Source organism: Phoca vitulina, unplaced genomic scaffold, assembly GCF_004348235.1.
Source record: "Phoca vitulina isolate PV1807 unplaced genomic scaffold, GSC_HSeal_1.0 scaffold8, whole genome shotgun sequence".
In the NCBI taxonomy this organism is placed as follows: Eukaryota; Metazoa; Chordata; class Mammalia; order Carnivora; family Phocidae; genus Phoca; species Phoca vitulina.
The window spans coordinates 62,187,531-62,212,932 of NW_022589711.1; the positions used below are offsets into that span (position 1 = coordinate 62,187,531).

At 37.7% G+C, this 25,402-nt stretch overlaps 1 long non-coding RNA gene across 1 annotated transcript in view; it reads left to right on the forward strand.

The window, feature by feature from the left end:
* The window catches only part of LOC116634036, a 99,323-nt gene that overhangs the window by 11,560 nt on the left and 62,361 nt on the right, over positions 1 to 25,402 (forward strand). The window lies entirely within an intron of this gene.

Below are 25,402 nucleotides of genomic sequence, written 5' to 3' on the forward strand. Positions count from 1 at the left end.
AAAAACAGTGAGTAGTTCTCTGTGTCGACAAAAGAGAAAGGTGAGAATGAAGGACTCAACAGACTTTCAGGAGGTTTACCAGTCAGCCAGGGTGGAAAGACCCCTCAGAAAGATGGAGAGAGATCAAAAGAGGGTGTTGTCACATCTCAGTAGATTGTTAATATAGTGGGGAAACATGATCTCCAAGGAAACCAGCTTCAAAAATGAGACCAGTTAAAATCCAAAGTGGACAACCCTTCCACTTGGATGTCATAGTGGCATTATTTAAGTCCCCCAGCCCAACACCAACCAGGGAGGAGAAAAAGGACAAAGGGAAAGCAATCTTAAATAGTACAGTAGTCCCGTGCGCCCCCCCCCCCCACCATGGTTTTACTTTCTGTAGTTTCAGTTACCCATGATCAACTGCAGTCAGGAATCAGATGATCCTCCTCCTGATGTATGGTCAGAAGGTCAATAGTAGCCTAATGCTAAGTCATGATATCTGTATCATTCATCTCATCATGTAGGCATTTTAAATCTCATAACATCTCAAGAAGGACAAGTACAGTACAATAAGATATTTTGAGAGAGACAGATCACATTAACATAACTTTTATTATAATGTATTATTAAATAGTTCTATTTTATTATCAGTTATTGTTGTTAATCTCTTACTGTGCCTAATTTATACATTAAACTTAATCATAGTTATATATGTATAGGAAGAAACATAGTACATATAGTGTTCAGTATTATCTACAGTTACAGGCATCCACTGGGGGTCTTGGATGTATCCCTGCAGATGAGGGAGGACTACTGTATTGAGGTTTTCATTTTGATACATCTCAGTTTGTTTCTTGTTAAACAGGCTAAAAGAAAATGATTTCCTGCTTCCCAATTGCTTTTCTGAGCATCTAGCTGTAGATTCGTTACTGGATAATTTTAGAGATGTGCTCATTCTATAGAGGAATAAACATGAAGCCAGCCTACTAGCCTATGAGAAGCTAATGAACCTTGTGTAGGTAAGCAATTTAAAAACTAATATGTAGGTACATTATTGAGAGGAAAGGTAAAAAAGCACAGTAGACAGGTAAAAATAGTCTTCTGTATCATTTTAGAGATGTGGTGATTAAGTACTTGCTTTCTTCACTTTGTCTTATCAGCAAATACACAGCTGCCATAAAAAACTCCACTTACTCTGTCAGTGTGATCTGAGCACTGACTCCTGTATCTACCTGGCTAAAGCTTTTCTTCCCTAAACAGAATGATGTAAGGAGGATATACATCTAGGTTCAGCCTTAATAGTCCCTTGCCACTTGCATGATAAAATTCACTATGGCCTGCAAGTTTATTTAGTGTCTCTGGTTAAAATATAACAGTTCTACTCATTACCTTATTCTACTGCAATTTCTCCAGGATATAGACTTTCATTTCTTCAAGATTTATTTTAAAATGCTGGCTAGCACAAGGTCACTTGAACTTTGATGCTCAGTTCCTAAGTAATCTGGGCCTTTCCAGCTTTAAATTTCTGTGACAGTGTGATAATTTGGGTTTTAAAACCATTTATGTTGGGAAAAAAACTGATACTTCTTCAGAGAAAAATACCCCAAAGTGTAATTTTATCATTGTTAACATCAAATTGACTTATTAATTCATCCTTGTATGCCAGTAGTTTGGGAAGAAAATCGAACTAACAACTGAAACAGAAATGGCTCCTTCTTTTCAGGAATTAGCAACCTAAGGAGAATATGCACTGTGCTTATAGATATAGAAAGTTAATATAAATGTTCAGTAGCAAAACAAATCAAATTATGGCATGATGGGGAGCTTTATATGCATATTTATATAGGTACTAACACGTATTTATCTGCATATAAATAAATGTGTCATGGCATCATTGGCATAATATGTGGAAATTAGAAGAAAGGTGGAAATTGTTACCACATTTTTCTAATGCTACTTTATCAGCCCAAACTAATGGATTCATATATTCCTGAACGTCATGATAATTGAGAGCTGAGAAGCAAATTGGATTACCACATAGGCCTTAGTGGTTATTTGTTGTCTTTTAGCTTCCTAGCATCCATTTTTCTTAATTCTGGTAGCAGTACCCACTCTTCCTCCATTCTCTGTCCTTGGGCTTTGGGTGTCTTATTGAGTCTAAGGATAGACAAATGACTTAGTAGAGGCCAGTCATCATGTTTTGTTCCTCTAATAAACTTGATTGGCTTAGGAATGGGCAGTGACTTGGCCCCTGAGAGTCAAGCCCAGGAACTCTGATTAAATTGCTGAAAGAACTTCGAGTTTTTTACTTTATTATTATTCCTTTACTATTTTTTCTGGACTTCAATCTTAAACTGCTGTCAGATATCTTGCCACCACATGGAAACTTTGAATAAGGTCTACCTGGAAGAGAGCAGAGCTGAGAGATGGGAAGATACTGAGCCCCAGTGGCATCTTTGAGATGTTGGATGAAGCTGGGCCTGAAGATAGGGCTACACCTGTAGTTTTCAGATACATAAGTCAATAAATTACCTTCTTTGCTTAGACAGGCTTGAGTTAGATTTTTCTGTTACCTGCAGCAAAAGAGTACTACATTGGGTATTTTCCATTTGCCCTTCAGATTCACTATGTACTCTTTTGTTCTCTGTGCCCTAAGGTGCTGACCTAGCTGAACTACACGAAAGAGTTCTTTTGCCCTCTGGCTTCTGGTTACATTCAGCCAATGGAAATCTCCCTGCAGTGTAAGTCCAGGGCATTTATTCTTTAAGGGTCTCCCTGTTAGATCATAATAAGTCGGCTGGTCAGGTCCCTCTTACAAAGGCTATGGATCCTCTCTAGTGCCCCTCTCTTTCCAGGTTTGAGCAGCCATTCTCTCCCTTCACACCATCAGATATAGGGTAGTAATACCTCCTCACAATTGCTAGCCCTGTGGTAAAGCATTATTCCTAATTGATTTCCCATAACACTTCCCATGCTTTTGTAGTCTACTAAGTTTTCCTCAATTATCCAGTTTGAGTGAGCTATCTCTTCCTGGTAGGACCTGAGGGATATTTATCTTGGCTTTCAAAATAAATGGAAAATGCAGTAGTTTTAAAAGACATAATCAGATGTGTCATTTGAATATTTATTTCTTCATAGTGAATGCTCAATTGAGTATCAAGGGTTCAAATTTTTTCAATACATGGAATTTTAGTAAGTCTTTGGCGAAGAGAATTTATGGTTGTGGGTATTTATATTATTAGCTAGGACTTATTTTTAGATTTTGGATTCTTTTCCAGTCTTACTTCCAGAAACTACCTTTTAATGCAACCATGGTGCAATCCTTTTTCCTTATCCATGGTAGCTGTGTGTAAACATCACAGTGCTCTCACAAATGTACATTTTCACCTCTCCAGGTTCTAGAAAGAGGACTACTTGAATTTCTGTGAATAAATAAATGAAGAAATAACCTAGAAATGCACACCAAATTAAATGTCCCAGCAATTTATATGCAAGTAAAACTTCATGTACGCTCAGTGAATTTACATCCTGTGATTAGTTGGTCAAAATTTCTCTTGTAACATCTATAAAAATTTCTCTTGTACCATCTACATAAAAAATTTCTCTTGTGCCATCTACAAAAAAAATTTTCCTAAGAAAATTGGCAGTATTAACAAAATTGGAGATATGTGTTAAAAAACTTTCCATGTACCTTGGAAGGACACAACTACAAATATGCTAATTTCAAATTTATTCATTGAAGCAATTTCTGAAGAACTCAACTAGGTATCGTGCAATTAGGCTGTATATTTAGTAAGATTACTTTAACACTATTCATCATTCAAATTTTTACCATGGTTAGCCTTCTCTTTAATTAATCTGAATGATGAGCACTGATGAACTTTTTTAGTGATACAGTATTTTAAAAAATGAACTATACTAAACATATATAAAAGATTAACAATAGGTGGTTATTCAATATTAGCCTGAAGGTATAGAGTATACTGAGTAGTCAAGATGAAGCACAATATTATTTATGCTTCAAGTTGAGAACACTTTACTAAATTAATCAAGGTACTTTCTCACCTCATCTGGTTTTCTTGGCTCTTAAAGCATGATTTTCACATTTGGACAACAATTCAAACTAATAATAAGAATATGGTTGCCATTTTTTTAACCGTATCATCTATTGATGGTGATAATGCAACAAAATATTTGAAATTGCCCTTGACCTAAGAAAAAAATATGTAAGCTAGAAGGTTGCTATGTGTATCATGTTATGTGTGTAGCACACTTCCTCTCAATCTCTTTCAATAGCAAAATAGCATAAAAAATATGTGCCAATCTTCAGAGAAATCAATTAGATTTAAGAAAATATATATTATAATAATAATGTTACACAAATGTTCTGTAATAGAAATTAGTGCTTCGCTGTGCTAGGTAACTTTGTTGATTAAAAAGTACAGTAAAGTATGGTTCCTGCTCTTAAGGAGAACATAATGTAATCTAAGAGAAGTGGGCTATCAACAGGAGGCAGTATTGGAAGCCATGGCATTTCAGAGGACAGGATTACTAAGGACTGTTAGATGAAGAAAGAGGCAGTGTATGTGGAATGCCGGCATAGTTATCTATAATCTGGGCTGTAGTCCTGCCTACATCACATGCTAGGTGAGTGACCTCGGCTAAAAGTTCTGAGAGAAGGGTCTCAAAATAAAGATGGTTAGTTATTTGCCCCACAAAATCATTGGGAAGATCTGTCGCATACCCTCAACTTTCCCCCACTAAATTCTCTTTTTTTCCTCCTTTATTTTCCTCTGATATGTTTTCTAGAATTCCATCCTTAGCCATCTTTTCAATTCTATAATGTCTCCCAAAGAAACTTCCTGGATGTATCAAAAGTCCCCTAAGCCCCAACATGTACAAAATCTGACTTAGAATGTGTTTAAGATGATAGCAGAGTTTTTCCAATTGTAGTTTTCACACCTGTAACTTAATTAGCAGTACATTTAGATTGAGAAAGTTAAAAAAATATGTGGTCATATTTTCTTTTTCAAAAAAGTAATAGCCCAGCATCAGCTTGTAGGAAAAATTGGAGGGAGAAGGAATGGAGAGTCCAGGCAAAAGATTATGAGAATCTGTGCTCAGGCAATGGTAGTGGAATAGATCATAGGGTCAGGTTAAAGAGGTATTTAGGAGAATAGGCAGATTCCCCCCCGACTCTTTGTTTTGGAACATAGGAGCATTGGGATAATCTAATCTTTGGAAGTTCGCTTAGGATTCCCTTGTGAAACTTTGGCCTTGTGCTTTTTGTAGGCTAGGGTCTTGATAAACTATTTCTATTTGTCCCATGGAAATTAGTTTGTTTTACATTCTATATCTACGAGAGTTGGTTGTTGGAATGTATATTTCATCTAGGTTTTACAGTTTATGTGCACAGAGTTGTGCCATACAATGTCTTATGATATTTAAAAATTTTCTTTTTTTTACAGTTATTTACTTATTTCTTATTTTGTATATTTGTGCTTCTGTTTTGCTTGATTAATTAGCTAGTGGGTTCTGTATTTTGTTGATTCTTTCCAAAAAACCAGCATTTTTATGTATTTATTCTGTTTTTTTTGTTTATAACTCATTTTTTGCCGTTATTTTATATATTTCCTTCTTTCTTTGTTCTGTTTCTTTTTAACTGCTCTAGAGTTAAATTTTATATTACTCTTGAAGAATTGACATTGTTGTGATATTAAATAAATACTATTTAAGAGCAAGGAATGAATGTCTATTAATTCAAGTAGATATTTATTTTAATTCTTTCATTTTGTGTGGGTATAACCATATAAGGCTATGATTCTTCTCTCTGGTCTTTGCTTTAACTGCTTTAACTTTGAGTCTGATATGTAGTGTCTTCATTTCCATTATTTTTATAAATAATTCTGAAATTTCAGTTCTCCTTTGATTCAAGTTGTCTAATAGTTAACTTGGGATAGAAAGGCCTATTTATGTTTTGATTTTGTTATAATATCTATGCTTTTAATATCAGAGAATTATCTTTGTATCATTTCTACTTTATGAAGCTCATTGAGATTTTCTTTGGACCATAATATATGGTTTGTCTTCATGAAAGCTTATCTGCTCTTAAAAAGGAGGTATATTGAAAAGAAGATATATTTTTTTGGGGGGGGATACAAAATCTGATATATATTCATATAATTTACTTTATTGGTTATGTTGTTCAGGGCTTCTGTATCTTTATTTATTTACTTATTTTTTGTCCACTTGACCTGTCTTGGACTGAGAATGTATATTAACCTTGTATATTAATGTTTGTTTCTGGTTATTTCTCCTTGCATTCCTTATAGTATTTGCTTTATAAAGTGATTGCTGTGAAATTTGGTACATGAATATTCAAAGCTGTTATATATACATGGTCTTTTGCATAATGACTTGTCTTTTATTGTCTTCTTTAATGCTTAAGGTACTGAGTTCTAGCTGGTGAGATATTAAGATCACAACTCCTTCCTTTTCTGTTTGTTTGCATTTTTTTGGCATACTTTTGCCCATTTGTTTATATTTAAAGTTTTGGATTATTTTGTTTGAGGGGTTTCTCTTATATACAGCATAGAGTTGGGGTTTGCTCTGTAAGTTGAAGTAAGTTTTTCTTTTAATATGTTAGTTAAGTCCATTTGAATTTGTTAATATCATTGGTAGTTTTGGACTCTGTCATCCACATTTGTCGTGTTTTCTTTGTCCTTTTTTATATTGTTTTTGGTATTTAGGAAGGTTTATATTCTTTGTTCTTGTGGTTACCTTTACACTAATTGTAATAATTTTTTTTTAATATAATGCCCTTATTACCACTGTTCCTTTCTTAGGCTTCTGTTTAGCTCATGAGTTTCAGATGATATCCTTTGATTTTCATCTATTGCCTATGTTGGTACATGGATATCTTATAATTTTGTCTTACTTTTTGATGTAATTTTGTCTTTCTTTTCTTTTTTTTTTTTTAAAGATTTATTTATTTGAGAAAGAGAGCACAAGTGGGAGGGGCGAGGAGAGGAAGAGAGAATCTCAAGCAGACTCCTCACTGAGCATGAGATCATGACCTAAGCTGAAATCAAGAGTTGGACCCTTAACTGATCACACCACCCAGGCACCCCTCTGTCTGTCTTTTTTAGAAAATTTCTCCCATTCTTTAGTTAACTATTTCACATATTTCTGTTGCTTGTTCATTTCTACACTGAGTTTTAAAATTTTTTATATCTATAATTTCTTGTTTAATTACATTTAACTTATGGTAAAGCATTCCTAATTTTCTGTTTTGTGGTTGACATCTTTTTTTTTCTGTCTTTCTGCCTTCCTTTTGTAATTTCTGAAAACTTTGATTTCTTTTCATTTTTGGATGAGGATATTTGAGGTACAGGGAAGTTTTATGATGAGTTTGGGAATATTACTAATTAATGAAAGAATAGAGATTATGACCCAGGTCTTTTGACTTCCAACGTATGACCTTCCTGAGCTATACGAAATTCGAAAGGACAGTGTTCCAATGAATAATAGAAGCAAAGCTACTGAGAAACTGAATATACAAATGGACAATGGCCAGACCATATATATGAATAGAGTTCTGATCCATAATTTGCAGCAACCTGTGCAGGAAACTAACCCATTATCTAAAATAAGCACCCCAGGAAGCCAGCTTTCTATAAATCAGAGAGGAAGTCAGATTGCTGTCTCTGGTAACAATCAAGGAAACCAGAAATAACCTCTGTTACAATCTGCCCCAAATGGCCAGGACTTGATTAATAACAAATAACTAATTTCCTAATTTTTCACTGTTTCCAATTTAGGACCAACCAGAGAAAGCTAAATATGTACCCCTAACAAATCACATAGGATGTCCCAATTGTAGTTAGAAAGCATATGGCTTCCCCATGCCAACAGCCTCCGTTCAAGGCATATGTGAAGCCTTTCCTTTTTTCCACTATAAAACTTTCCTGCTCCCCTGCCTGTGTTTGAGTGTCTGCCAAAATGCAAGTAATAGTGGCTAACTTCTTTGCTATAGCAAGCTCTAAATAAATAGCCTTTACTAGTTAATTTGGTTGGTCTTCATTTATTTCCACACTGCTGTTACTCGTAATGAAATATTTCCTTCATCGTAACTCAAATATGACTCTCTCTGATAGGACTACCTTCCCCTTAACCCATTTACAGTGGCCTTATCCTCATTTATCATTCTCCTTGTCGTGTATTGAACTGCCAACAGAGGTCTGGTCGTTGCTCCCTAATGTCATTTCTAAGGCCTATATCTGCCACTGTCCTCCCATTTCTCATCCAAGGTTCAGATAATCCGTTTAGTCTACTTTATCCCCACTTCTAACATTGGTTACTGGCTTCCAAGACCCATTCCTGTCTTTACCATGTTGCATGGGACATATTTACTTTCTGTTCTCTGAGTTGGTCAGTGAGGAAGCCACTATTCATGTGTGGCTCTTTTTTTTTTTTTTTTTTTTTTAAGATTTTATTTATTTGACAGAGAGAGACAGCGAGAGCAGGAACACAAGCAGGGGGAGTGGGAGAGGGAGAAGCAGGCTTCCCACCAAGCAGGGAGCCCGATGTGGGACTCGATCCTGGGACCCCAGGATCATGACCTGAGCCGAAGGCAGACGCTTAACGACTGAGCCACCCAGGCGCCCTCATGTGTGGCTCTTAAACACTTGAAATACAGCAACCAAATTCAGATGTGCTGCAGATGTAAAATATACATTAAATCTTGAAGATGACAAAAGATAAAAAGAATGTAAAATTCTCAATAATTTTTTTATTAACTGCAAATTGAAATTTTGGGTTAAACAAAATATTAAAATTAATTTCATCTTTTTAGTTTTTAATGTAGCTACCAGAAAATTTTAAATTACATATATGTCCACATTATATTTCTATTGGCCAGTGCTGGTATCACTACTCTTTCTGACTTCCTCACTATCCTAAAATCTGGCTCTACTGAAAAATATTAATAGTTTCCAAATTTATAAACCTAATTTTTTTCTTGGTCTCCATTTTCATTGGTCTTTGGTCTTGTTCTTCATGCAGTTGAAATTCTCCTTTTTTGGATTCTCTTCATCCCTTGACCTCTACTCAGAACTACTACAGTTCTTATCCAGTTTCTCTAATTACTGTTCTCCTGTTCCTTTCATTGGCTTCTCTTCTTTTTACCTTAAAGGTCTAGAGCCATATGTTCTGATTGTCTTTCTTCACTCTTTCCCTTCAGATGTTTCATCCATTATATTGCCATAATCATTGCATAAATGAAAATAATCAAATCACCATCTCTAGGGCTGTCCCCTCTTTTTAGCAGCAGTATCATATCTGTGGTTGTCTGCTAGACATTTCTATTTGGGCATCTCATCCTGTCATCAGTTTGAAAATTTCATTATCTCTTGAAACACATCATTTTGCTTTCAAAATCAGCTCCTCTGTTTTCTATGTCTGTTGGTGGCATCATGATTCTCTTTATCACCCAGCTTGAAACCTCTGATTTAAGTAGGACTTTTAAATCTCTCCTAAGCCTCTTCTATCCTTGAAGTCAGGAAGAACTGAAGGCTCATCCTTCATAATCAGTTCTTCCTTTGTAGTGTCCCTCATATCCATTTTTTTCTCTTTGGTGCCACACAGGTGGATGTTGCTCACACAGCTGTTGCTTTCTGAACCCAGAGTACCTGGGTATATGGCATGGGTATGAAACACCAAGGGATGGAGTGGAGAGTGATGATGGCCATTTCCTAGATAACTGTTCCAAAGTGATTTATTCACAGTATTTTTTTTTTTTTAGTTGCTAACAGCTATCATTTTATTTCACAAAGGAAACTAAGATAAAAAAAGGCATTGTTCTTATATAGTCACAGTCAGAGGCAGATAAGATTGACCCCCGATTGTTTTCTATTTAAGGTGTTAAAAAATGCTTTCTAGAAGAAATACATATTTTAACACCATTTAAAAACTTTCCTTTCAATCACTATAACCTTCATTTGCCAGGTAGATTTTTATTTACTCTGCTCCTAAATATTTCCCACACCTATGATATCTGAAATTCCATGTATAGGGACATAAAAACTGTATTCCACAGTAGAAAATAGGGATTAATATGCACACATAATTTAGGAAAGGGAATGCATTTTCTTAAATTCACTAAGCCAGTTTTGTTCACCGTATGATCTTTTTTTTTTAAAGATTTTTATTTATTTATTTGACAGAGAGACAGCGAGAGAGGGAACATAAGCAGGGGGAGTGGGAGAGGGAGAAGCAGGCTTCCCACTGAGCAGGGAGCCTGACGTGGGGCTCGATCCCAGCACCCTGGGATCATGACCCGAGCCGAAGGCAGATGCCTAACGACTAAGCCACCCAGGTGCCCCTGTTCACAGTATGGTCTTAGAAACATTCTGCATCACAATAACTGGAGATCCTACTAAAATTCTTATCCTAGGCCCACTGAATTAGCATCTTTGGGACTGGTGTAACCTGCATTTCAAATTAGCTCCTCCGAGTTTTATTTATGGACACTAAAGTTTGAGAACCAATAAACAAAAACATAAATGATATCAGTATGAGGAGTATCTCTCCTTAGAAAAGCAGGAAAAGGTGATCAGATGGGAATCTGTTCACAGGACAGAAACATGAGACTAGGTACACGGAAATCTAAATTATAATATGTCTTTGCCAAGTCTACCCCTGTAGTTACTGGTCCTTTAAGGCAGACAATATCGGAATTATGTCACCAGTTTAAATAACAAAACAAAAGAGCAAAAACATTCATGGGGAGATGCACCAAAGGGAACAGTATGTCTTTATAAGGTGTTTTGCAGAACTTGAAGGAAAAGCATAGTGTGTCACGTGTCAGCAGCAGGAACAGGAACAGGGCATTTTCCTCTTTGACCAGCCTGCCCAAACTCAGATATGACTTTGTATTATATTCTCCTTCCCCCTCTCTGTCTCTGTCTCTCTCTCTCTATATATATATATTCAAATTTTATTTGAATTACCAAAGTAACTTGTATCCAGAGCCACCCAAAGATCTTTATGCTTTACTTCCCTGCAGTTTTCTGTCTCACATCTTTGAGAATTGTGGAATGTCTTTTTGTGGTCAAAAAATGTCTTATAGAAGGTTCAAAACAATTAATGCATAAAGTATTCTTTTCTCTCTAGGAACTACTTTTCTATCCAAAAGAAAAGAAAGGAAGGGAGGAAGGAGGACTTAAAATCCAAAGTAACGCCAAAGTATTAAAAACATTTTTAAAAAGACTTTATTTATTTACTTATTTGAGAGAGAGCGAGCACATAAGCAGAGGGGGAAGGGGCAGTGGGAGAGGGAGAAGCAGACTCCCTGCTGAGCAGGGAGCCCCACATGGGACTCGAACCCAGAACCCTGAGACCACAACCTGAGCCGAAGGCAGACACTTAACCAACTGAGCCACCCAGGCGCCCACAAAGTAACAAAATATTAAATAGTTAAAAATATTGTCAGTGATGCAAAAGCCTTAATGTTCACACAGCCTTTTTCACACCTGCAATATGTATCCTATAAAGAGCATTTCAGAACATTCTGACAGCAATATATTTCATAGTCAATGTGGTTTGAGTGATAAGGCTCATGTCTCTTCTTTTCAACTCTTTTAATGTCTATACTGTGCTTTCATTGTGTCTTTTTTGCCTGTATGTCTATGTTTAATTTTTTACCTCCAAATAAAGAATGCTGCTTCTGACTGTGACTATATAAGAGCAGTGCCTTTTTAAAATCCGGGTTTCCCTTGTGAGATAAAATTGTTCATTTCTGAAAGTTCATTTCTATGCTTTTTAAATATGCAAAGTTTCTCCATCCTCAAACACTACTCGTAAAGTGGGTATACTATTACACTTGCTTACGGAACACAAAAACCCCTGGGTGGAATGTCTACTGCATTGTTATTTATTTATCTTCTGTTCTGACACAAATAACATACTTGCTCAATGGACGGTGAAGTCTGCAAGTGAAATATCACTCCACAACTGGAGTACAGGTTTGCCAGCCAGTGACCTGGAACCCATCCGTATGCAGTAGCACCACGGCATACATAATACAGAGGTGTGCGAGAAAAATAAAAATACGTCAGAGTACCCATTAAACCTGTAGCAGACTTGTTTCTAGCTCAGCTTTCTGCCACTACAAGGAAGAAAGCAAGGAAGTCTTATCAATGAAGAAGAACCAAAAGAATATTGAGTATAAAGTGGATGTACTTTCAAAAAGAAAGTTGTAAGGATAGGCAGAAAGCAAATGAAGAGAAGGAGAGCCTTTGCTGGATCATTGGGTTAAGCAGTGGCCTACAAATGACAGAATGTTGCTTTGGGGTATCTTCTCTGGGCAGTCTTTCCTAACTCCCCCCATCTCTGTTGGTGTTCTCACAGTACCCTTTTGGGGTTAATGCAGAGCGTGAAATCAGCCATAATACCTGGCTTGCTAAAGTGTAACACAGAGGCCTCTGGAGGCAAGGGAGGGTTTTGGAGAAGGGCATAGGCCTTTGGAATGCTGAGGCCTGCATGACCACTCTGCCTGTTGGAATGCAGTGGGGAGTTACCTTCCGGGAAGCTCTCTTAGTCCAAATAGCCGCCCTGTGATCTAAGAGATGTGTGTATTGTCCCTTAGGCTATGTTTAGTAGACCATGCAGATTAGCATATCTTATCTTTCCCATAAATCCTCTCAGTTTCTGTAAGACCCCTGGTCACACATCATCGTGCTTGAGAAAAAGTGATAAGGAGAGCAGGAGCAAAGAAGAGCAAAGGGTCTTCGTCTCTGAGCGTTCTTTTCTCTTTCACGGCAAAGTTTGGAGTAATCTTCCATCCATTGGTACAGGGATTGCTGGCCATTCCCGGTAGTACCCTAAGCGTAGCTCCTCATACCACCCCTCTCCTGGTTTGAAAGGAAATAAAGCACTGTTCTAGACCTCTTGATTATGGAGAAGAGGAACAGTTAAATAAAGGCAAAAGAACCAAGAAATAAGAGATATAATGAGCATCAGAGACAATGCTGCTTTAGAGGGAAAGGGAATCGATAAGGGCTGATGCATTTGGAAGCTGACTCAGGCAGAAGTAGGATGGGGGAGGGCTTCAGCTGGAATCAAAGAACAGGTAGGATCTGGATAGATGGTGACAAGAGGAAGGCCCCTCTGAGAGATGTTCACTTGTATCAGCTAGGCCAAAGATGGAAGGCAAAACAATAGTTTTTCTTTTGTTAGTACTATAATATTCTTTCTCAAAAGAAAAAAAAGAAAGAGCGAGCGACAGTTTAAATCCAAGCAGCTCTCGGGTTGGCCGGTTAGCTCAGTTGGTTAGAGCGTGGTGCTGATAAATCCAAGCAGCTCTCTCCTTTACAAACACTTCCACACTTATAAAAACAGCTTCCTTTCCTTAAGTGTTTTTAAGATAACTAGACATCACAGCTTGACAAGATTATCTCTTTTCAAGGACTTGTTACAGTGTCAGGAACAATTTAGCCACCTCTTTCAATTTTGCAAATTGGGTCAATTTTTGTAAAACTTGCAGGTTAAATTCTGAATACGTATCAGAGTATCAGGGTGAGGTTTGGCAGAACTGTGTCTTTAGAGTCTTTGAAAACTTTGTGCAGAGGTTGCCAAATGAGTTAAGGACATAAAGGATCACAAGATTCTATCTGGTGAACTTAATGGTAGTTTTGCAGATTTCCTCTTATCATCAAATCAGCAATTCTAATGAGCAGCTTGTGAATGTGCACAATAAATACTCACTAAAGAGCAATTAGAACAAATAACCATTGAGCATTCAATGAAGAGGGAGTTTACACATTTCCCTAAAGTAATTAACATTCCATTTCCTTGTTTTGTTTAAATTTTGTTTTTACCTAAATTACCTTAATGTTGCCTTTAGTGAAATAGTTTAAAATAAGAGCCACTGGAATTGGATCTTTCTTGATTAAGTGCTAGAAATACTGAGGTTAATTAGACCAAAACTGTATCTGACGCTGTTGAGTACAGATCAGTGGTCCTGACATTTTTAAAGGAAGTCTTGCTCATTCTCACATTAGCCTGCTTTTGAGACATGGAGGTTTGCACCATTATCCCTGGAGCTCCATTTTGTACCTGCATGTTTGTAAAAACAAAACACACAGAGAGCTAATGACTTGGAAGCATTATCTTGAGCTGGGAGGATTCCTTCTTTCTCCTATCTTGCCTTAGAAACAGCTAGTACAAGTTGCATCACCCCAAGTGGAACTGAGGTGAGGCTTAGCAGGATGTTCTGAAAGTCTAGTCTTATGGTAGAGAAGAAGCATGAATTAAGTGTTCATGACTCCTGAACCAAAGGCTGTCAATGAAAAGATAATGTCTCTAGGATTCACAGATCATATGTCTTGCAAATACAATGGATCTTAAACCTCTTGACCACTTTCCAATGAAGAATTTGGAGGTAAAAATAAAGCATTAACCTCCCCCTCAATCCTCCACCCCCTCACCCCAGGAGTGAATTTCATATAACTTTTAATAATAGAAGTGTGAATGACTCATATTAGAACCACATTTCATGCTGTCTTAAAGACCTGTCAGTGCAAAATTATAGCCTAAAATATCTGAAATCATCATAAACAGTAGTGTAAACAACCATCAAAAAACTGGATTGATAATTTTTTTAAAAGATTTTATTTATGTATCTGAGAGAGAGCACACGCACGAGCGGCGTGGAGGGGCAGAGGCAGAGGCAGAGGGACAGGGAGGAGCAGACTCCCCGCTGAGCAGGGAACCTGACACGGGGCTCCATCCCAGGACCCTAAGATCATGACCTGAGTCAGAGGCAGATGCTTAACCAACTGCGCCACCCAGGCGCCCCTGGATTGATAATTCTGAAGCTAAGTGAAAAGTTCTTTATAATTAAAAAACAAGAATTGAAGCAATTAATGACAAGAAGCAATTCATAATTCATTCTCAGCCACCTGCAGTATTCCAGATAAGCTATGGTACACAGCAGTGAAAAAAACACACTTGACCACTGATCTTACAGAGCTTATAGTCTAGTGGGAATGACAGATTTTAAACAAATTAATTACAATTATGGTAAGTGGTAAGGAATAAAAGTTATGGTTATGATGGCGTATAGTGTCTGTGAGGTAATTTGGAGGATATAACATGTAATTTTTGTGAAAGCTAAAAAGGCTAAGAGGTGGGAAAAATTCTAGTATTGGATCAGTTTTAGTTTTTAATAATTAAATTTAAGTAATGCCTAATTAATCATTTAGTAGATTACTAGTAAGTAGTCTTACATGTGCATAGCAATATGTTTAGGGCATTTCATGTCATTTCTCTGGTCCGTAACAACCAAAGAAGGAACTCAAAAATATAAAAAAATTTTTTTTTAGATTTTATTTATCCATTTGAGAGAGAGAGACAGAGATAGTGAGAGAGAGCACAAGTGGGGAGGAGAAGGAGAAGCAGGCTCCCCACAGAGCAAGGAGCCCGATGTGGGACTCGATCCCAGGACCCTGGGACCATGACCCAAGCCAAGGCAGATGCTCAACTGACTGAGCCACTCAGGCGCCCAGGAACTCAAAATTTTGAATCAGATACCATTAGGAGGAAGGAACCCCACAAGGTACCAAAGGCCACAGTTTAAGAACTATCAGCCTAGACTGAGAGTTGGCAAATTGTAACCTGTTTTTGTATGGCCTGTGAGCTAAGGATGGTTTTTATATTACTGAATGGTTGAAAAATAAATATACAGAAAAATAATCTTTTGTGATATGTGAAAGTTATATAATATTCAATGCCCAGAGTCCATAATAAAAGTTAATTGGGACACAGCCACACTCTTTCATTTATGTATTGTCCATGGCTGCTTTTGTGCTAGAAAGGCAGAGTTTAGTAGTTGAGACCTTATGATGTACAAAGCCTAAAATGTTACCATCTGGCCCTTTACAGAAGAAGTTTGCCAGCCCCTGGCCTAGACTGTAACAATTTGACCCGCTATTAATTAGCAATATCACCAGTCCTCAACTTTACAACTTTTCTCAAAAAGACTTAGAAATAAGATCCCCAGAATAATGACCCAAACTCTTCGTGATGGTTTATTTTATGTGTCAACCTGATTGGATCATGGGGTGCCTGGGCATTTGACTAAACATTATTTCTGGGTGTGTCTGTGGGGATGTTTCTGGATGAGATTAACATTTGAGTTGCTCACTGAGTGAATCAGTTTGCCCTCCCCAGTGTGGATGGCATCCTCCAATCTATTTTTTTTTTTAGAGAGAGAGAGAGAGTGTGTGCATGTGTGGGGGGGGGGGGGGAGGGGGGGGACAGGGGCAGACGGAAAGGGAGAGAGAGAAAATCTACACCCAGTGCAGAGCCTGCCACAGGACTCAATCTCACAACCCTGAGGTCATGACCTGAGCTGAAATCAAGAATCAGATGCTTAGCCAACCAGCTGAGCCACCCAGATGCCCCAATCTATTGAGTGCCTGAATCAACAAAAAGGCAGAGGAAGGGAGAATTTACCCATTCTGCTGATTACTTGAGCTGGGACATTGATCTTTTATGCCCTTGGACTAAGACTTAGACCACTGGCTCCCTTGGTTCTTAGGCCTTTGGTCTTAGACTGAATTAAACCTCTAGCTATCCCAGATCTCCAGCTTGCAGATGGTAGATCATGGGACTTCTCAGCCTCCATAATCACATTAGCATGTCCTCCCTCCGTTCCTCCCACCATCTTTGTCTCTGCGCTTGTGCGCATGCGTACACCCCCCCCCCCCCCCCCCCCCCCCCACACACAGACACAGTTGGTTCTGTTTTTCTGGAAACCTTGACTATACATTCTTGTTTACAACTGCCTAATAATGGGTTGATGTATATAGTAAGGCCAGTACTTTGGTGTTGGGCCAAAGTAAGAGTGACTTAAAAAAATTTGATATGCTGATTCATGAATGAAACAAATTTGACTGCATGGATTGTTGGATTAGTCAGTTTCAGCAAAAATGTATGGTTCTGAACTAAGCAAAGATTTTGGCAGAGGCATCATCTCAGTGATCTGAATTTTATTAGAGATTTTCTCTGGGACTTTACTCAAGACATCAGGAAGCCTACTCTCAGATTTTGTTTATTTAGGAGACTTGGGACCTATTGCTTTCTCATAAACATACTCAGGCCTATGGTCCCTGGCTAGGTAAGCCTGCATGGTGGGGATCTCTCTGAGCTCCTATACTTTCTCTGAGAGTTGACCTGTAAGGAAACCTCCAAATTTTGCTAATTAGAGAGCCCTGTCCTAGATTAACCCTTTGGTTTTACCACCCATGGGCCATTGTTTCAGCCATCCCCTTTCTTCTTTGACCCTTAATTAAACACAAATTGATATTTGAAACTCTTATACTACAAAAGGAGCAATCATCAGATTTATCCCATAGCCTGTTCCTGGAATTTACTTTTTAGCTTCTCTCTTGGCAGCCCCACTCCCCATACTTTTTATCCACTTTCTCTGAGCCTTTTTCTAAGTGATTGCCCCAAACTGAGATTATCTTTAGGCCAATGGATATTTTAGGCCGACTTGGTATTTCTCTTTCAGTTTCAAGACCTGCTTTATCTATGGGCCTAATCCTGTCCTCCATCTCTCCAGATCTAAAATTTATTTAGATCTAAAATTTATTGTTCTATCAGACAATTGAAGAACATTTAGTCAGGATTCTCCAGAGAAATAGAACTAATAGGGGTGTGTGTGTGTGTTTATACACATACATGTATAAATGGGGGGACAGGATGTATATGTAATAGGATGTGTGTATATATACATAAATGTGTGTGTGTATATATATACACATACACAGAAAGAAAGAGAATAAGGAATTGGCTTTTGCAGCGTGGGCTAGCAGGCTGGAAACCCAGGAGAGTCAGTGGTATAGATGAAGTCTGAAGGCAGTGTTAGAGAATTCCCTCTTGCTCAAGGTGGTTGCTCTTTTTATTCTGCTTAGCCCTTCAACAGATTACATGAGACCCACCCTCATAAAGTAATCTGTTTACTCTATTTAAATGGGTCAGTACCCGTTTAAATGTTAATCTCATCCAAAAACACCTTCTAAATTGACACATTAAAGTAACCATCATATCAACTATGCCAAACTTTGGTTTGGTTGGGATATTTAGCTAGAATTTATTAAGTGCCTACTGTTTGTAAGGCACTTTATTTCTCTTTGAATCCTATAGCAACCAGCAGGTTAGGCAATACTGCACCATTTTACTGAAAAAGAAACTTAAGCCCTGTGAGGTTAAAAACATTGTTCAAGATTACACAGAATGTAAATGTCAGGCCCAAGATTATAAACTCAGGCTTTTTTTTCTAATTAAACATTTTTTTAAATTGAAGTATATAGTTGACACACAATGTTACATTAGTTTCAGGTGTACAATATAGCGATTGGACAACTCTGTAAATTATGCTACGCTCAAAACAAGTATAGCTACCGTCTGTCATCATACAACACTATTACAATATCATTGACCATATTCCTTATGCTGTACCTTTTATTCCCATGACTTATTCATAACTGGAAGCCTGTACCTCTTACTCCCCTTCACCAGTTTTGCCCATCCCTCCATCCCCTCCCCTTTGCCAACTACCAGTTTGTTCTTCGTGTTTATGGGTCTGTTTCTGCTTTTGTTTGTTCATTTGTTTTGTAGAGTCCACATATAAGTGGAATCATATGGTATTTGTCTTTCTCTGTCTGACTTATTTCACTTAGCATAATACCCTCTAGATCCATCTATGTTGGGCACCTGGGTGACTCAGTCGTTAAGCGTCTGCCTTCGGCTCAGGTCATGATCCCAGGGTCCTGGGATTGAGCCCTGCGTCAGGCTCCCTGCTCAGCGGGAAGCCTGCTTCTCCCTCTCCCATTCCCCCTGCTTGTGCTCCTGCTCTCACTATCTCTCTCTCTGTCAAATAAATAAAATCTTAAAAAAAAAAAAAAGATCCATCTATGTTGCTGCAAATGGCAAGATCTTGTTCTTTTTTATGTTTGAGTAATATTCCATTGTATATCTATACTACATCTTCTTTATCCATTCATCTATCAATGGACACTTATCTTGACTATTGTGATTAATGCTGCAATAAACATAGGGGTGCATATATCCTTTCAAATTGGTGTTGTCATTTTCTTTGGGTAAATACCCAGTGGAGGGGGGTTGCTAGATCATGTGATATTTTTATTTTTTAATTTTTTGAAGAACATACTGTTTTGCACAGTGACTGCTCCAATGTACATTTCCACCAACGGTACAAGAGGTTCCTTTTTCTCCATGTCCTCACCAACACTTGTTATTTCTTGTCTTTTTGATTCTAGACATTCTGACAGGCAGATTTGTATTTCCCTGATGATTAGTGATGTTGAGCATCTTTTCATGTGTCTGTTGGCCATCTGTATGTCTTCTTTGGAAAAATATCTATTCAGGTCCCCTGCCCGTTTTTAATTATTTGTTTTTTGCTTATTTTGTTTCTTTGTTTGTTTTGGCATTGAGTTAAAATCAGGCTTGTTTGACTCTATGTTTTTTCTAATGTGCCACAGTATGTGAGAGATCAATTTTAGCTTCTGACTTCTTGGTTGGATGATGCCTTATAGGACCAATAAGTACAACTTACCAACATGCAGAGCTACAATCTATGCAACTTTGTCAGCTGTATGTTTTTTTGGTACTTAGAGTGGAATATGGCAGATGTCAGGAAGCAACAGGCATCTGCTGTAGCCAGAAACCTACACCCACATAAACATCAGTTGCCTAACTGTTTTCTTTCATATATCCTGATATTTCTCAGAAGTACACCATCTGCTCAGTGAATAGATACCAGAATATGCCTGCAGCAGTTTTTTCTTGTCATCTTTCCTCTTATAATATATTGCTTTGGTTCTTGTGCATACTTAATCCAATCCTGTATAGAAGCACAAAATATCTGCCAGCTCATCCGCCCCAAAGGACGGGGGCATATGTGAAATGGATTAAACATGAAGAAGCAGAATGTGTGGAGATTGAATTCAGCTTCTGGTGTTCGACAGGCCTGGCTTCAGATCTTTTTTCTATCACTTACTGTCTCTGGAATTTTAGCAACTTATTCCTCTAAGCCTTAGTTTCCTCATCTACAAAATGGGGACACTGAAAATAGTGCTTACCTCATAGGGTTTTGTGAAAATTAAATAAGGTAGTATTTGAGACACTTAGCACACTGAATATTTTGTAGTAAGAACTCAATAAATGTTAGATATTGTTATTATTATTTTTTTAACATGCGTGATTTTCTCCTTCACTGTGAGGCAACTATGGATAATTGCTGTTTCATTTTACCTTACATGGTATGTAGCATTTTAAACATCGCCATTAAGTTATTTATTCAAAAAATATTTAATGTGCATCAAGTCTTTTTTTCTGGTTGTTAGAAAATGGTGAGTCAAAGTACAAGACTTAAGATCTCTTGGGACCTAGAGTCTAAAGAGAGAAGGAGACATTGAACAAATACCCATTGAACAAATATCAAACACATAAAATTACAGTGAGGGGAGAATGAGAATGAGGGGGGTGGAGAACTTGTGTTGGGAGTGAGGAATTTGACTTTATAAGTGACATTTGCATTCTGATGGATGAATAGGATCTCACTAAGGGAGGAGAAATAGCAAAGTAAAAAAATATTTTAGAGGGACTGCTATGTTCATTGCTCCTTCATTCCCTTCCTTTCTCCTTTCCTCAGTCACTCAAAGCTCATGACAGTGTGAAGGGTAATGTTCATTTGGCATGCATTGGATGGGTCTTCCAGGTGTTAAAAGTACTGATATACTTTTTTTACTCGTTGGTAAAGAGCTTCTACTCCAAACATTTTGAGTGGCCCTACCCTCATCCCCACTGCTTTGGCCCTAGACCCTCCCACAGAACCCACCAGACTTCCCCGAAATCAGCTGCTAAATGGTTGATGCCTGCCACAAAAGGGTCCTCAAAGACCAAAAGGGTCCTACTTCCTCTTTGGCAAGTTCGAGTCTATTTTACTAGGTCAATACTGGTATCATATTGGTTGTAAAATATTTTTAATGTTAGGTCTGGTTAGGATATCAATATTTCAGGTCTCTATTTTATCATCTGGGAGAGATATGATAAAGTGATAAAATGACCTAAGTCAGTTTTAAGAGTATGTTCTCTTTCTTTGTCTCAATTTGCTTATAGTTTTTAGTTTATTACCTATAACCTTTGAAGCTGACAGCAGGGAATCTAACTTGTCCTTTATATGAATTACTAAGTAGCTCACCTTAATTCCTTGGTTCATTGTGATTACAGTTTACTTTGTGTTTGTTTATTTTAATGACAGAGTCGCAGGAACTGTAATTTATTGTCCAAATAGAGTTTAAAATTTGTAGATCTAATCTCAGTAGAAGGTTTGCAGAGGGCACAACTTCAAATCTTTTTCTAGAGAATTAAATGCACAGTTCCAGTTAGCACATAGAAGACTGTTGCTCTTAATACCATTTTGGATATTGAGAATTAACTTGTTTCAGCTTCTGTGGTTGAGCTGAGAAATCAGCCAGTTTAGACATTTTTAGTTTTATTGTTTCCTGAACATATGGAAGTGAAATTGTAGAATTTGCAATGGGGTATTTAATGAAAAGAAAATGGGCTGTATCTGTTCTATGGTCTTTTAAATCACTGGGTAGTTGTTACTTCCATAGATGTTTAAGTGAGGAATTAAAGCTTTTGGAATATGTGAATGGGATCGTCTAGGGCACTTTCTTGAACTATGACTAGAAACAAGGGCTTCTTTTTCAGCTTTTGTGCATTAGCTATCTTTGACCTATTTGATCTCTCATGATAAGGAAATCAGGTTCCAGGAAGCGGCAGCTTTTCCTTTTAATACATGCGTATGCCACCTAACTACAGGTTTTAAAAATAAGCGATATTATTAATTATTCCAGTGTTTCCATCTGAGCTGACAAACATCAGTCTTATCCAGAAACTTATCATTTGTAATGATGAATAAACAATATTTGGAGCATAGAAGACTGTTGAGCAAGTCACATAAAAAAAAAAAAAAAAAAAAAGAATTCTCAGGACAGTCTAGAAAATTTCCAGAGATTGTCAAGAGCAGAAGAAGCAGGATACAGCTTTCATTTCTACATCTTCACATGGCATGGAATTTTAATGCAGTAAATATTTTAGCATTTAATGCTAATGAGTTAACTCTCATCCAGCAAATATATAACAGTTATATTTTGGTAGGAAAAAATGCAGGACATCATCATAGAAATTCAAAGACTTCAGGAAGTTTTATTGAGATAGCAAAATGTATAACAAATCCCTGAGGGAGTATGCCCATCTCAAAGAAAAAGAAAGCAGTGAAAACCTTCTCTGACCATCATTGGGAAAAGGAGAATATAGGACAAGAGCAGCACCAATAGAAGGCATATAGGAGCATCTACCTGCATTTGGAAAGAAAAGTGCCTTTATGGGCAGCAGTCCAAACAATGTGCCCAAAGATAGATGGGTGGTGAAGTTACCAGTCTATTCAGAATCTGATAGAGTCAACACGTCAGTCTACTCCACTGGTCCTGTGAGTATCACAGTGTCATAAAATGATGGAGCTTGGAAGATAGTTCATTTTGTTTAATATTTATTGAGCACTTACTATATAGCTGGTGCTGTCTAGGCACTGAAGATAAATCAGTTAACAAGACACCCTAGGTCTCTGCCCTCAAAAAGGTTATAATCAGTTAAATTATAAATTTGATTTTGGGTAATGGCAAATGCTATGAGGAGAAACGAAGAGCAGGGTAAGGGGATGGTAAATGAAGGGTTGAGTTGTTTTAGATAGGGTGGTCAGGAATTGCTCTTTGTGAAAGATACAGTTAGTCAGGGATTTGAATGACGTGAAGGTGCCAGCCATATAAATATCTCTGGGAAGAGCATTCCAGGCAAAGGGAAGTACCAGTGAACAGGGTCTAAGGTGGGAATGAGTTTGCGTATTTGAGACACAGCTAGAAAGTTAGTGAAATAAGTTAGGGAGGGTGGGCAAAGAAGAGATGGGAGAGGTAGTTGGGGCCAGATCATGTAGAGTTAGGCCTTAGTAAGTTTAGATTTCATTCTAAATATGACGGGAAGCCATAGGAAGGTTTTGAGTAGGGGGCTGATGTGATCTGTTCATGTTTTAAAAATGATTACTCATATGTGGAGTTTAGACTATAGAAGGGTAAATGTAAAAGCAAGGGAGGCCAATTAGGAGATAATTGCAGTATTTTAGGTGAGGATGTGGATAAAGATGCACCAAGTGATAAGCAGCAGAGCAGTAGGAAATGGTTGGATTCTGGCTTTGTTTTAATGGCAGACCAAAGAGGACTTGCTGATAGGTTTTGGAGTGAAAGGCAAAAATCAAGAATTATTTGATTTTTAACCTGACAATAAGTGAGTTCACTGAAGTCACAGAATTAATTAGTGGCAGAGCTGGGATGCCTACTTAGGTAATTTTCACTGCATTTTTGGATCTCTCCCTTTACTTTAATATGAATTTCTTTGTTTCTCCTGTCCTATAAGATTTAATATCTCATCAATAAAGCCACTTAAAGATTTTTGTAATGTCATTGATTATTAACAGTGGTTACCATACATAAATTGTATTTGACAGTTTTTGATTCATATATGGTCAGGGAAGTATAAACCCATTGGACACTGTACTTTTTGTTTTGTTTGGTTTCAAGCAGTGAAAGGCAAGACTCAGAAGTCCAACAAATACAACATTTACTTCAGTAAGAGAGATTTAGTAAGCAAACTATTTGGGAAATACACTCTAATGAGAATATTACTTCATGAAGTCTTGTGCAAGACGGGAAACAGTAAATCGAAAAGCTAAATGTGTTCATTATAATAGAACCAGTATTGTGCAGTGACAAAAGCACTGACCTAGGCATGTTCATATTCATGATACGGATTCTACGCCAAATGCTACCTCTAACTATTTGTCCTATGTCAAAAAATTCACTCAGCCTTCTTGTACTGTAGTTCTTTGCATGTACAGTAAGAAGAGGGGAGCCAGTGATCTTGGGATCTGTGCTGATCACTGGACCACTAATAATGGAAGATCTAAGTGATCTTGTAACCATTTTTAATTGTCTTCATTGAGTCTCGGTCAAAAGAGTCATCCATAGAACCATTTGAAAAATATTGGCTGTAGATAGCTCAGCAGTTGACGGAAAAGTTAAAAATAGAATTAAATAAATAGATTTTCCCTGCATAAAGCAGTCGTCAGTTTCATAGACTCTGAGTACTGATATAAGGAGTGAGTAGTAGGATGATTTTAAGAGCTCTCCCTGGGAAATTTTGTGACTGTCAGACAACGTTAGTCCCAGCCTTGCTGTGTCCTGCCCTGACCTTATGTGCCATTCATAGTTACTGCCTCTACAGTTCTTCTCCCAAACCCCACCTGCAGACTTGACTTGCTTGCCCACTTCTACGAAGTGTGTTGCTGTCAGACTCTCTCTAAGCATGCTTTATCTGTAAGGGGGGGGCCCAAACTGGTTACTTCTTCTGGAAGATGCCACCAGGCCCACCTATTTGGCTTTCCAGGATACCTGTTACCTGGTGATTATATTTCCTTCCATCGCCCAGAGTCAGTTTTGTCTCTTAGAGTTGACCCACTACGTGGGCCATCTAGTCCTTGGACTATGCCATTCTTGCTAGAACTCCGGAGCCTGTTCTGACAGCTGGGTCCAAATTCATCATCTTCCCCATAGTTTCTAGGTCTGCAGGGTTTGGGCCACTCACTAGTATTTCCCACAGTCACCTCCAAAAGGCTGTTTGTTCATCATGTGCTCTCTGATGGAAGGCCTCATCTACGAGGCTCATTCTTTCAGAAATGAGCTAAAAGCCATTAGTGCTATAACCAAGGAGCATCTGGTACCATTCCTTAATACTCTAGCCACCCATTTCGTTCCACTGACTCTCATGGAAGCAGTCTGTTACTATGGCTTGTTTAAAAAGTCAGATGGTGGTCCAGCATATTGTCAGGACTAGAGCCAGAGCCTCTGACCCACAGGCTACTATTATTGTTTCAAAGGATGCTGCCAGAGGATTTGAAAGGATATAGAGCTCATTTATTCAACAAACTTACTATTTTAATATAAAATAGCTATGCAAGGCATATACATGGGGCTTGGGATAAAAATAGTGAAAAAGGCACATATCCTTCCTGATAAGATCTGAGGTATTTAGAGGACTGGGAAGTAGTTAGATTCTTTTCAACATGTCTTCCTTAGAGCATGTATGCAAATTGAGTAATAGAAATGGTCCTAAATATGCTATATTTGCTCAAAGTAGATATGCAAATTATTATTGGTTATATTTTCTTTGGTTATATGGGACTATTTTAAAAGAAATGAACACAAATCCCTGTCAT